Consider the following 14,075-nt stretch of genomic DNA (forward strand, 5'->3'; position numbering starts at 1 on the left):
TTTAAAGAAATGTGATTTAGTGTTCTATAGCCAGGAAATTCCTGGACCCTCCCTACTCACCTTTTTTTCCTGATGAAATTCAAGTTGAGGAATATCAACTATTTATTTGAGTACAGAATCGAAATCTAGAAAATTGGAAATGCTTTGTCATGAGTCAACTATTAAGCCATGTCACTTGCTTAATTTAAAGGAGTGCCTTTTGTCTTTAAAAGGGTAACCAAAAATTCCCACTCCTTACTTTAGTAGATACTGTCTTTAAAACTCCTATGGGAAATTTGGTTTCAGATCATATTGAAACAGATTTGTATCTGCATGGTTGAGGATTTTTTATTTATTGGCCTAGTTATATTCATATCTGGAGGGGTATAGGGCTATGGGATGCTGGAAATTGTAGTGGAAAGAACACTTATCTGGAGGTGCAAAGAGCTTAGTTTTAAGTTTGACTTGGTCTTTAATTAGCTGTGTGTCCTTCATCAAGTTACTTAATGTTTATTTTTATGCTCAGTTTTCTACCAGTGTGGAAAATAATCTTATTTTCTAGTGCTACTTAGAACAAATAAAAGACCTTAATACATTTTAAAAATATGAATGTACATGTTAATTAGTATTTATTATTCCTCTCTTTGCATGACAGGCGCTCTTGTGGCTAGGCAAAGGATGGATATAACTTTTTTGGTGGTTAAATGATGCTTTGTTTCCATAAGCAAGTTTTTACTTATTATAATTTCTTGCTGGGCTTTGTAGGTAGCAGGGCATCCTCAAGTCATTTTATTTATCCGTTTATATGATGTTAAGATGTGCCTTTGTCTGGCTTACCCTGTCTGTGGCCTGAAGAAACTCATACTAGTTGTTCTCTAAGCTAAATGGAAAGCATATATAATTTGGAATGAGACTGTCTGGATAGGAATTCTACCCCTAACAACTCAATACCCACATGGTCTTTCGATATTTGGTGTCTTTGAGCAACCCTGTCTTTATTTCTGGAAAGAGAACAATAACTAAGACTCCAGGATGTTGTGAACATTTCAGTGAAATCAAACGTGAAAATATTTTGTAAACTGTAATGTTCTAAACAAGTATTCACTGTAATATTAAATATTTGTATACCTTCATATCAGAGTGAATATTTCAATTTTTGTTTGTTAGGTATTAGTTCCTTTTCACACTGCTAATAAAGACATACTTGAGACTGGGTAATTTATAAAGGAAAAGAGGTTTAGTGGACTCACAGTTCCACATGGCTAAGGAGGCCTCACAATCATGGTGGAAGGGAAGGAGGAGCAAAGACACGTCTTACATGGTGACAGGAAAGAGCATGTGCAGGGGAACTGCCCTTTATAAAACCATCAGATCTCATGAAACTTACTCACTGTCACGAGAACAGCACAGGAAAACCCACCCTGCTGATTCAATCACCTCCCACTGGGTCCCTCCCATGATATGTGGGGATTATGGGAGCTACAATTCAACATGAGATTTAGGTGGGAACACAGCCAAACTATATCAGATATAATCAAAGGTTATCTTTTATAGTGGGGCACCTGTAACTTAATGTTTTGACAAACTTATCACTAACTAAAAATAAAATGAGGGTCCAGTTGGGTTTTGGGCCCAAAGAAGAAACCATTTTCAGGGCAGGGAGAACAGATAGTAAGGAAAGGAGAAGTTCTTAGAGCTAGATTTATGTGTTTTTCTCCTAGGGAAAGACATGTGGCAATGTCTGGACACATTTTCAATTGTCACAACTTAAAGGCTGGAGGAAATACTTGCTCCTGGCATCTCGTGAGTAGAGTCCAGGGATACTGCTACACATCCTGTAACATTCAGGACAGCTCCCCAAGACAAAGAATTACCTTGCCCAAAATGTCAGTAGTGCCAAGGTTAAACAACCCCGGCTTAGCAGATTGGGGATCTTCGTAAATAGATCTAAGTAGAACTAGTGCTCTAGAGGGGGCAACACTCGAAACTTGAATTGGCTGGCTGCTACTGGTGAAGCTACCCAATCACTTGCCACCTGGTGAATTTCTACGAATGTTTCAAGGAGCAACTCAACAATTGCCTTTTCTTCATAGCTTCCAATTACCTCTTTCTTTCCTCTCCTTATTTCATTTTGTCCCTGGAAGAATTTATTGCTCTCTCATATTTATTCCTATAGTAATTTCCATACATCTCTATATAGTGTAGAACTTAATGTATCAGACCTTGTTGTGAGTCAGCCTCCCTTTCTGTTCTGGGCAGGAATTACACCTCATCTTTTTTTACCCCTGGCACCTGGCCCTTGTGTTTAATTTTTGTACTATTTGTTGGCATCTGAATTGTTTTAAATTGATATAGGACAGAGTAAGAAGGTGCCTACTCTCTCGAAATGTGTAAGTTACTGGGTGGTGGAGTGGCAAAAATTGAGCGTAATTAATAGGGCAAAATGTGACATAGCAGAGAGGTATTGTGGTTCCTCAAAGCAGAGAACTATACCAGATAGGTTGTATCGGAAATTATTTTATGAACTTTAGAAATATGCCTCTTACTTGATTTGGCCATTAGGAGGAACATCACAAAAATATATATAATATAAACATGTAAAGAAAAATATTGTATTACCATTTAGAATAGAGAAAATTGTAAATACTCTACATTTCTAGCAATAGAGGATTAGTTAGGAAAATTGTATCACATCCATATATATGAGATGGTAAGATGCAGCCATGCTGTTGAAGCTGACCTGTGAGAATGGTCAGACATGCATACATTACACTTGATATTAGCCAAAAAGCCAAGAACACACATGTGTGCATTAAGTTTGGGAGTAAAGACAGTGATTTCCATTTTGAATATGTTGAGATAAGGGTTCAGGTCTGGGACAGAGGCCATCTAGTTTGGTAAAACCCAGTGGTCAACCTTTTTGTTAATACAATGAAACATAAAATGTAGTTTCTGCCCTTTGGGAACTTCTCATTTAGTTGAGTTGAACATCCATGAGACCTTAACTGTACCCCTAGAAAAATACATACCGAGTAAACAGATTAGTAGGAGAGAATATTCCTCCTTCAGAGGTGGGGCCTCTGCACTGAATGCTGAAGATGCAGTATTGTCTCCTGACCAGGAGTAGTTGACAGAGCCAAGAACTGCTTGGGGTGGATCTTGGAAAACCAAGGCAGTTCTGAAGGTAAAGCTGAACAGAGAATGTACAGTTAAGCAATATAAGGAACCTCCTTCAACAAATTTTAAAGATACCTGACAACAGAGATCTTTTGCAACAGGAAGCGGCCTGTAAGGATTCCCTTCTATTATACTGTGTCTACTTGGCTTTGAATGGAGCCCACTTTCCAGTGAAATGTGTGAAGGAATTTTGGGAGTGAACCCTGAGCTGATACTTTTCTAAACGTTGGCTGAACACAAGCACTTTGTAAAATTAGAGGAACACCTCAGTTTTTTAATGAAGACTTAAAAATGGAAAGAGTTCATAGTATGTTGTTGGAGTGAACAAAAGTACAAATTCTCAGGTCCCTCAGAAAGTGCTTATCTACGTATTGTAATGGCTGGGGTGCCTGCTGAACACATTTTCAGTTCACGCCTTCCTTTTCTCTTTTTGGAGACAGAGGCTCACTCTGTCACCCAGGATGGAGTATAATGGCGCCATCTCGGCTCACTTCAACCTCCACCTCCCAGGCTCGAGCGCTTGTCGTGCCTCAGTCTGCAAAGAAGCTGGGACTACAGGGGCGCATCACCACGCCCAGCTACTTTTTGTATTTTTAGTAGAGATGGGGTTTCACCATGTTGGCCAGGCTGGTCTCAAGCTTCTGACCTTAGGTGATCCACCCACGTTGGCCTCCCAAAGTACTGGAATTACAGGCTTGAGCCATGCTTGAGCAACTGCACCCTGATGACACTTTCCTATATTCCAATCCTTCCAAAAATGTCTCCATTTTGAATCTCAGCAACTTCATGTTGGAGTTAGGTGAGGAAAGGAAGATCTCCTAGTCTTTTGAAGAAGTTTAAGCATGTGATTAAAAACTTTTTTTTAATAGTAGGGAGATTTGGTTTTGAATCTCATGAACTCGTATGTGGACCTTTGGAAGTCACTTATTCTGAGCCTCAGTTTCCTCATCAGGGAGATGAGGATAATGAGAGTACCCAACTCACATGGTTGTTATAGGGGAGATGTTTTTAGGTTGTACTTAGACATTTTAAAAATTTGATTATGTATTTATTTCAATATCCACTATGTTAACAGTTTTTTTTTTCTCTAATGGCAATAGCAAAGTTTCTTTTAAAAGAAATGTAGCTGAATAAAATTGAACTATTTTAAATGAAAACATTAAGTGAATGTGACTAAATGGTTGAAAGTGATAGAGATGTAGTAGTGACTAAAGTTCATGAAAAATGGGCTCAAGGTTATTGCTAAAGTCCTTCCAAACGGTAAGATATTATAGTTCTGTGAGGCAAACTCTTTGAAACGATTTATGCCTATGGACTGTATCTTGTCATGTGTGTATGTATTAATACTGCTTTTATAATAGATATAAGCAATTGGAACTCAGATAAGAGACCCCCAGTCTTAGTTCTGAATCTTCTTCATTCTTAAGTCATCTGGGCCTTATGAGCTTTTTTTTTTTTTAACCCAGCACTGACCCAGTAGAATGATGGCTGTTTGTTATTAACATTTTAAGTGCCTGTGGTCTATTAACCTTGCTTCTTCTCCAAATATATTAAAGATTAGTTAGAACTACACAATGTTTTTATAAGTAATTTTAACTAATGGTTAATTTTTACTTTTTGTCTCAGGCCTAACTTTTCATTTTTAATGATTTATAATCCATATTTGGTTTTCTTCACTAGTGCTTGATAGTACATATTTTTTAAAAATAAAATGCCTAGTTCTGAAGAGAGAGGAGCTTTAAAGAGCTCTAGTGTAGAGCATTCTGAAGAATACACCCTGAAGGCTATAGTATGATGACAACAGAGAGAACCTGCAAAGTGGCAGAAAATTAATTTTTCAGATGGGTTTGATACTTTCCTTCTCAGACCAGTCAACTCTTAAAATTCTTGCACAGGAGCCTTAAAAGTTAATTATTCTGCACATGGTGCTGCATAGTGATTAGATACTCTGTCAATGTTTGTTGTTGAAGGAATGGTCTAAAGAATTCACATTCTTCAATATGGAAAAAAATTGGCTAAGTTTAATCAAAAACAAACTCATTTTCAATGGTATCACTTAGAAAAACATGGTTTTGAGAGTGAGCTTATTTATTTATATAATTTAATTTGCAGCTCCCTTTGTGTTCCTTTAGTGAGGTGCTAGGAATGCAGGAGATCCTGGGCTCTCCCACAAGGAGTGAACAAGTGCATAATTACACCCATGGACTGTATCTGACCTGCAGGTATATTTTTTCGGCCCTCAGGTGTTTTAAAGGTTTTTAAATTTGTAAATTTTAAAATCTGTTGCCAACATTTAAACTTTGAAAGATTAGCAATTTAAAAATCCAAAGTATCTGTCTTCTCATGAAAAATCAGAAGATTTGGCAATACTGGATCTACACTGCTGCTTAGTAACGGTCTGCTTTCATGAAGAGCAGCTCCCCTTTCAAGACGGGGTGAGTTCCTGATCTGATATGTTATACCCAACCTATTTCCCTGATTTATATCACCTGTTTGGCCCACCTTAGCATGTGAATTTGCAATTCCTGACCTGAAAAGACCATACAATGTTAATAGATTTGACTTAAGAAAAATGTCTTATCCATGTGCATTCCCTGCTATGCCAACTTAAAAATGTCCATTCTCATTCTCTCAAGTTTTAAAGAATATAACTCCTTTAGGCATAACACTAAGAATAGCTATCCCTGAAACCCAGCCTTCCACAGAGATGAGATTCTGATGTGTGCTTCTAAAGCTATTGTTTATTCAGCAGGCCCTACTGATCCTTGGTTTTTATATAAACAAATCAATACTTTTTTTTTCTTCTTCTTAAGACAGAGTCTCGCTCTGTTGTCCAGTCTGGAGTGCAGTGGCACAATCTCATGCCTCAGCCTGCTGAGTAGCTGTGATTACTGCATTCTTCATCAGTAGAGACAGTTAAGTACCAAGAATACGGAGTCCAAACACCTATGGCACTTAATAAAAGGTGTCAAATGCATGCTCTGTCTACTTGGATTCACAGCTGTCAGTCAGAAATTCCCCGGTCTTTCATGTAGTGACATCCTATCTTGCCTTACTAAGAAAATGCCACACCTAGCTAATTCTTGTATTTTTGTAGAGATGGGGTTTCACTGTGTTGGCCAGGATGGTCTCGAACTCCTGGACTCAAGTGATCCACCTGCCTCAACCTCCCAAAGTTCTGGGATTACAGGCATGAGCCACCACACCGGGCCCAGATCAATAATTTTATTTTCCACATCGCTTAATTGATGTATCTATTTCTTTCCCCAATTTCTTCTGTAGATTTTACTACCTGTTGGTATTCTTATTTTTTTTTAATTTTTGGTGTCTTTATTTAAAAAGAAGGGGGCAAAGGGGAGAATAAGCTAGGGAGGAAATACTGGAAAGATGAATTTAGATTTTTATTCTTTTTTGTATCTCCAAGTGGGGTTCAGTGCTGTTATCCTCATTTAGTTAATGCATGTTAATTGACTAACCATGGTAAGAACTGACGTTAAGGCATCTATGTCTGGCTTGATGAGCAAATCGATGCTCTGATGGAGCTAGAGTAAGTAAGCAACTTGTTTCCAAGGTTCTCTGAAGTCAGTCACCTGGAGCTGGAAGACTTCAGCTGAATAGATAATTCTCTCAGGGGAGACTTAAAAAGCTTCACTGATTCCAAAAATGAAGAAACTCTTGGAACCATTGTCAAATTGGATTCCTGCTATTTTACAGGGAGTTCTTTGAGTTGAGGCATCCACTGAGATTGATATAGTCACTGTGGAAGGCAGATAGGACTCATCTCATCTTCTAAGAACACAAATTTAGTGCATTTCCAGCTGGCACCCACTTGAATTACATGATTTCAGGAATCCCATCTTATTCAGCCTCTTGAGGGTATTGTGCTGCAGACAAAGCAACTAACGTAGGTTCTGATGCAAGAACACAGGCTCCTGATCATAATAATTCTCATGAATAGCACCATTATAACCGTGTTAGATAGGGTTCTCCAAAGAAGTAGAACCAATAGGGGGTGTATGTGTGTGTACATACAGAGAGATGAATATTTATTGTTAGGAATTAGGATTGTGGAGGTACAAGTCCAAAATACATGGTAGGCTGAAGCTGGAGACTCAAAGAAGAGTTGCAGTTGGAGTTCAAAGGGAGTCTGCTAGGGAAATTTCTTCTTGCTTACGGAATGTCTGTCGTTGTTCTACTAAGTCCTTCAATTGATGAGGCCCACTGATGTTACAGAGAATAATCGACTTTACTCATAACCTATTATTTAAATGTTAATCTCATCTAAAACATTTTCTTCACAGAAACATCTAAAATAGTGTTTGGCCAAACCTATCCGGGTAACATAGCCCAGCCAAATTATCCCTCCTGCCCTTTTACCCCTTTTGTCTTTGGAAAGGGTAGAAAATTATACTGCTAAACCTATCGTTAAAATTAAGGTTTTGTTAACCTTCACATTTAGACTAGAGAAGGCTAAACTCTCACTTACAGAACTTTCTACCATACTCTCCTGCACTGCTTCTCTTAAAAAAGTTACTGAGCTGCCTGGAAAGGAATCTCAGCATTTGAGTGATTATTTTTTTCCCTGTAAATTGGTTGTGTATTTTGTGGCGTGATTTAGATGTTGTATACATTTCTATAATAGGATTTCAAGTTCGTTAAGTATTATTGACATCATATGAGCCAGAGGTAACTTACTCAGAGAGTTGTTTTTAATTTTGATGATTAACATGCTGACCCATAATGTTCAGGTTCCTGTACTTAGCTCTTTAGGAATTTATAGTAGATTTAAAAGATACAATTTCTATTCTTAAGGGACTTAGCTTCAAGTCAAGGGGTTTTTCTGTTTTGTTTTGTTTTTTAATTATTTGTTTTTAAAATGAACTCAAGCATGAGCTTCTCTCATTGCTAAGAAGAGGCAAGTCTTTTTATTTTATTTGCAACTACTCTGGTGCAAAAGAAGTATCATAAGCAGTAAGTTCAGTTGTGATGTAAATTATACCCGAGTCATGTAGTACAAAGAGTGGATGGGCCTGGACTCTGCCACTTTGCCGTGTAATCTTGGGATGTTCACTTAAAGTCTTTGGTCCTCAGTTTCCTCAACTGTAAAATGAGCAATTTGAACTATATTTCAGAGACTCTTCCAACTTTGAAGACTGATTTAATTTTCCTCAAACTCCTTAGAAGGTTGTTTGTTTGTTTGTTTGTTTTTAAACTGGAGCCATTTGCCATTATAGGCAACTTTTCCTACTGCTCAAATTAATAAATTCTGGATTCCATGAGAGAGTTTGTTTTTATCTTTTTGAGAGTAACCTTATGGGGGGATGAAAGATGATATGCAGCAAGACTCACAGAGTTTAAATCACTCACTCATCCATTCATTTGAAAAAATAAAGGCTTGTGGAATGGTTTATGGAAGAAATATTTCAGCTGGGTATTTAAGCAGGAAAAGGGTTTGAATATATGGAGATATGGAGGAAGGGCTTTCCAGGAGAGGAAGCTTAATATGAAGAGATCCCATGCCTAGAAATGACCAGGAGCACTGAAGAGGGACTTGTATATGAAGCAAATGATGGAAGAGGCAGCTAAGAAGTTGGATCAATATTAGATCGTAAGGATCCTCAAATGCTAGGCTAGAGAATTTAAACTCTGTTCAGTAGGGTTTAGGCTCCATAAGTGAAGTAAAGAACAATGTCTATCTTTCTCTTGCTTCTATATCTACGGTCTGACACATAGTAGACATGCAATAAATATTGATTGCTTGAATGAGGGAATTAATTTATGATTCTTGAGAAAGGGAGTACAATGGTGAAACCTGAACTTTAAGGGAATTTCACTTCTTAATCATGTAACAACTGGAAGACCTACCTGATTTCCTTTATGTAAGCAGAGAGCAAGAGGAGGCCTGGACTTGGATGTTGGCTCCTACTTCTTGAGTTGATTTTGGGTAACTGAGAGTGATGGTACCAGGTGCTAAGGCATATTTGTTCTTTATGTACTCTCTCATCTTTCTTAGTTACTTTAGTTCAGGGACTCTGTCATATACAACTGTATTCAATACCTTGCTTAAATAGGCCCTCAATAAATATTTACCAAAGGAGTTAGTTTGTAGTAGCATAACTGACTTTGTCTTTAGTGTTTGAGTCTCAGTCACTATGATGCTGTCAGAATTAACAAGCTACTTCCTTTCTGGGCAGAAATTGAACAATATTATTAAATACTTTTTTGCCTATTGATAACAGTCATTGTTTTAATCTGAACAGTGTTATTACAAGCTCTGATGTGAAACATGTTTGATATTGATTTGGTTATCTCAGTTATCAGTTATGCTTAATAATTTTGTTATATGCATTTTGTATATTTGGGAATATATATTCCCAAATACCTGCATACATGGGTATCATTTTCAACTCAACTTGTCTATACCATCTTCAAGGCAGTCAATGTATAAGACATTGTACTAGATACTGTCTGATGGATAAAGATGAATAACACAGTATGTACCTTCAAGAGCTCATAGGACACATGTAGAGTAAGCTAAGGCAGTCTGTGGCAAATGTCATGAAAGAAATCCAAAGACTTTTAGAGGAGGAAGAGATTATGAACAAAGACCTCCGAATGCTCAAGCTCGGTGAAAAAGTGGTAGTCAAGGCCTTGAAGAGTAGAACTTCCACAGATAGATCTAGGGGAAGAATGCTTCAGACCAGAAAACAGCAAGTGTCCATACAGCAATTGAGGATGGGGAGGTGGAAGACCCAGCTGGCACGATGGATAAAAGAAACACCATGGTGGGCTTGAAGCACTAGGTCAGCTACACAAATTTCTCTCAGTAAGCACTAGTTTTAAAGCAAGGAACAGCTGTGGTCAGGTCTTGGGTAAATTAATTAGTTGGCAAATGAAGAATAAATGATGGTAGAAAGGCAAGTTGCTTGTCAAGTTGGGCCAGTTAGATAATCACAGACAAAGTAATGACACCTTAAGGGACAAATGTACAAAAGCAAAGATGTCCAGGGGCTGGTACATTATATAGAGTGTCAAAATAGGGATGTACAATATGTGGAATATGGCAACTAGGTTTTCTTGGAGAGTTTGGTAAGGAGGAAGATTAGAAATGACAGCTCCAAATTTTAAATTGAGCATTTTAGGAGATGGGAATCTATTAACTGAAGGGTGAAACTAGGAGCAAAAGAAGACTTTTAGGAGGAAAATGATGGATCCGGTATAAACATGCTGATTTGGAGTTGCACGTAGATCATTCTTGGGAGGTGTTTGCTAAGCAACTGAGATTAACCTGCAGCAGCATTTTATTTTCATCCCACAACTTCTTTATTTTCATGCCACAAATATTTTTACCCCCATAACTATGTCCATGTGCATGGCAGTTCAGGTAAAAGGGAAATTTGAGGTGTCTACTTTTAATGTTGTGTTAATGTATAGGTTTGTACAGAATGTTTCAAGACATAACAGCTGACCCATAAGTTGGCAACTCCTGTTTTTTTCTAACCCAATTTTAAGGTAGTGCACACGGAAAATATGATATAAAATGTTAACCTTATATACATCTTATTTCTTATTATTACTGTTTTTATGAGAAATAAGATATTGTGACTTAGGTGCTTGTAACTTTTGTTTCTTTGTTATCTCTGTGTCACAAGGTCAAATAATGTGACAAGCTTGGTCCTGAACAACTGAGTTTAAATTTATTGCAAGTCGTATTATTTCTCTATGAAGATGTGTTTTGTGTTTATGCCCATGAAGTGTTGTATGGCAAGTCTTAGTCTTTCAAGTCATTTTCACTGCCTTATCTCACACTTCCGTTTCCAATGTCTTTAAAAATTATTATTACCTGCAGGCCAACTAAATGTTACAGATGGTCTTTCTGGATATTGGTACCAGAGGACTGGAGTTAAGTAAGCTCAACATTTAACAAAGATATTACAGAAAGCTTTGTATTTATGAAAACTTAGTTACATATGTTTATACTTCAGTGAAATACTTTCTTAGGCCTGTTCTTTAAACATTACGTTACTTACATTACATTCTTCATATGTTCCTCTGAACAACCTGGTGGGGTAGAAACTGTCTCTGCCCACCTCCCTCATTCCCACTTTTACAGATTAGGAAATAGGTTTAGAAAGTTTATGGCAAGGTAATCCCAGCACTTTGGGAGGCCTAGGTGTGTGGATCATCTGAGGTTGGGAGTTCGAGACCAGCCTGTCCAACATGGTGAAACCCCATCTCTACAAAAAACACAAAAATTAGCTGGGCATGATGGTGGGCGCCTGTGATCCCAGCTACTTGGGAGGCTGAGGTAAGAGAATCCGCTTGAACCCGGGAGGCGGACATTGCGGTGAGCTGAGATCGTGCCATTGCACTCCAGCCTGGGCAACATGAGCAAAACTTCGTCTCAAAAAAAAAAAGAAAGAAAGAAAGGTTATGGCAGGACTTAGTGGAGAGCTGGGTTTGGAATTTAGGTTTCCTGATTCCAAATGCTGTTTTCTTTTAATGGTACTCTGACCAGTAGTAAAATTAGAGTGGGTCATCTGCCAAGTGAAATGCTAAACTATGTATTCTTTCTTAGAATTCTACTTGAGGTTACTAGATGACCCTCCAAACTTTCTAAATTGGCTAACCTGCAGCAATTTGTATCATTTCCCTGTGTGTGCTTGTGTGTGTGTGTTAGATAGATGTCTTTATGTTTAGGAGTCTTCCTGAGTACCCTTGTAGCAGAAAGTGCCTGCATTTGGATCTGCTGAGAATCTAGCTTCCTGCATTTTTCTGTGTGACCTTCATTGAAGGAAGAATGGGAAACCTGCCTCACTGCTTATGCTATTGAATTTCACCAGCTGCCTTTTAGGGATTTTAAATAGAGATGGTTTTGTGATTTTTCTTTCTTTTTAAAATCTGATCTCTGTAGAAAACTGCCTAGCAGACTCTACCAGCTTTAAGAAATAAAACCTGTCTTAGCTGCAAAGCAGAAACCATTTTGTGCATTTTTATTGTGAAAAATACCAAAGCAATTTCAAAGAAGGCCCAGATTTACAAATCTATCTATAATCTCTTTCTGGGGACTTGACTTATCTGGTGCGATGATGTAGATATCTGTCTTTACACTCTAGCTTTATTAACTTGTTAATATTGGGATAGTATTCCTTTTGTAGAATCAGCCATAAGTATTCTGCATCTTATATTCTTCTGTTTCTTTAACAGAACAGGGAGATGTGTGGACAGGACTCTTCCCTCCTCGGTGCATGTGTGCTGGTAGATGGAACCAGTTAATCTCCAAGGTCATCTGCTAACTCTTAGTTGTTAGTGCCTCTCTTTTGTGTCTGTGTCATACCACTCACAGTTGTCTGCTGTGTACTAAATATCAGTGTGTGTGAGGGGAGAGAACATACCCAATTTACAGTCTCTGGTCTCTAGTCCTGGGAAATCTCAGCCTCTTAGGCTTTCTATGTGTATTTATCCGGCAGACATTGACGAAACTTTTGCTCCTCACAAGGAGACTCTGAGCTAGGCCCTGGGTATAAAGAAACATAAGAAAAGACCTCTCCCTTTGTGTCTACCAAGCAAAGGAGAAGGGTGTATAAATAAATAACTGTCAAGTGTGTCAAGTCCCTATTAGAGGTCAAGTGGCAGGATGGACAGGGGTGCTATGGAATGGCAGAGAGGCAGCCTGCAGACCCCACCAAGCTGCTCTCCCCAGCCTGTTCTCTCTTTGATTTTTCCAGATACCCATCTTCTTGTGCCCCCCGTCCAGCCTAGTGATGAGGAAGATAAGGATAAATGTTTAATGTGGTTGTGCGCCCACTTCCAATCCACCCTAGATATCACCTGTGCAATTTTCCAAGCTTTTATAAGAAAGTGAATTGAATGATAATACCATCTTTTGAATATGGAAGTGAGACACAAGGTTATAGCAGGCCCTTATCTCCATAGTCTGTTGTGATAGGGAAATGGCGAAAAAGAAATATGGTTGGTCTGTGTCATGCTTAGACTTAATAGAGAAGGAGACACTTTATTGCTCTGAAAATCTTACCTTCCAAGGGCATTTGAAACCAGCCCTTGTTTCCACTGGCTGAGTTGCTGAACCCTGAAGGTTTAATCCTTATTACTGATAAGAAAAAAAGAATGTGACTTATCACCCCAATCTCTGCAGTGATGCAAGGAAAAACTATTTCTCGGAATGTGATTACATGTTATTTGACAGCTTTTTGGTTGGCCCATTTATTTAGGTGTTTGAATAAGTAAACTCAGTCGAGGGGGGGGTTGAGTATTATTTACTTTATAAATGTGATAGTTCCTTTTTGAAGTGATCCTGCTCTTGCCCCTTTCCTCTACCATTCAAACAGAGTTTAAATATTTGCCATTGCAGATGTTTGATTTTTATCTTAGCTCTTTCTTTGTTTAACTTTATTCTTATGGGTGGTTAAGTGGACGATAAGGAGGTTCTTGTTTAATTCTTTTCAACTGGTGTTGCTCAAATATTTGGAGAGCAGATGCTTCCCAGAAAGAATGAGCAGGAACCTGGTTGAATGGAGGTGAAGAGATATGTGTCCGTGTCATATCACAGTAAACCAGACCCTGTGAGGCTGTTACTAGGGCCCCGGGGCCTAGTAGGCCTGAGTGTTTCCCAGTGTCCAGAACCTTCCTTTAGCAGCTCCTGCAGCTACTAGTGAAGGGTTTTCACCGCCTTTGTTTTGCAGAAAAACGTGTGCTGTTCTAAAAACAAAGCTTGGTAATTCAGTGGCACTCACAGCAAAGGCCCGCTTGTGTTGTGAACTCCCCTTGGAAGCCTCTCAGCATTTCTTCCATACCCACTTCTGATCAGATACCAAGTTTTGCTTTCAGAAGAAATGATTTTTTTTAAACCTTTTGCACTTATCTCAGCATTTTAGCAGTGATTAAAAACAAGCAAACAA

At 38.3% G+C, this 14,075-nt stretch overlaps 1 protein-coding gene across 2 annotated transcripts in view; it reads left to right on the plus strand.

The window, feature by feature from the left end:
• The window catches only part of CACHD1 (cache domain containing 1), a 228,276-nt gene that overhangs the window by 114,142 nt on the left and 100,059 nt on the right, over positions 1–14,075 (plus strand). The window lies entirely within an intron of this gene.

This window comes from Trachypithecus francoisi, unplaced genomic scaffold (genome assembly GCF_009764315.1).
Source record: "Trachypithecus francoisi isolate TF-2019V2 unplaced genomic scaffold, Tfra_2.0 Lachesis_group12, whole genome shotgun sequence".
NCBI lineage: Eukaryota > Metazoa > Chordata > Mammalia > Primates > Cercopithecidae > Trachypithecus > Trachypithecus francoisi.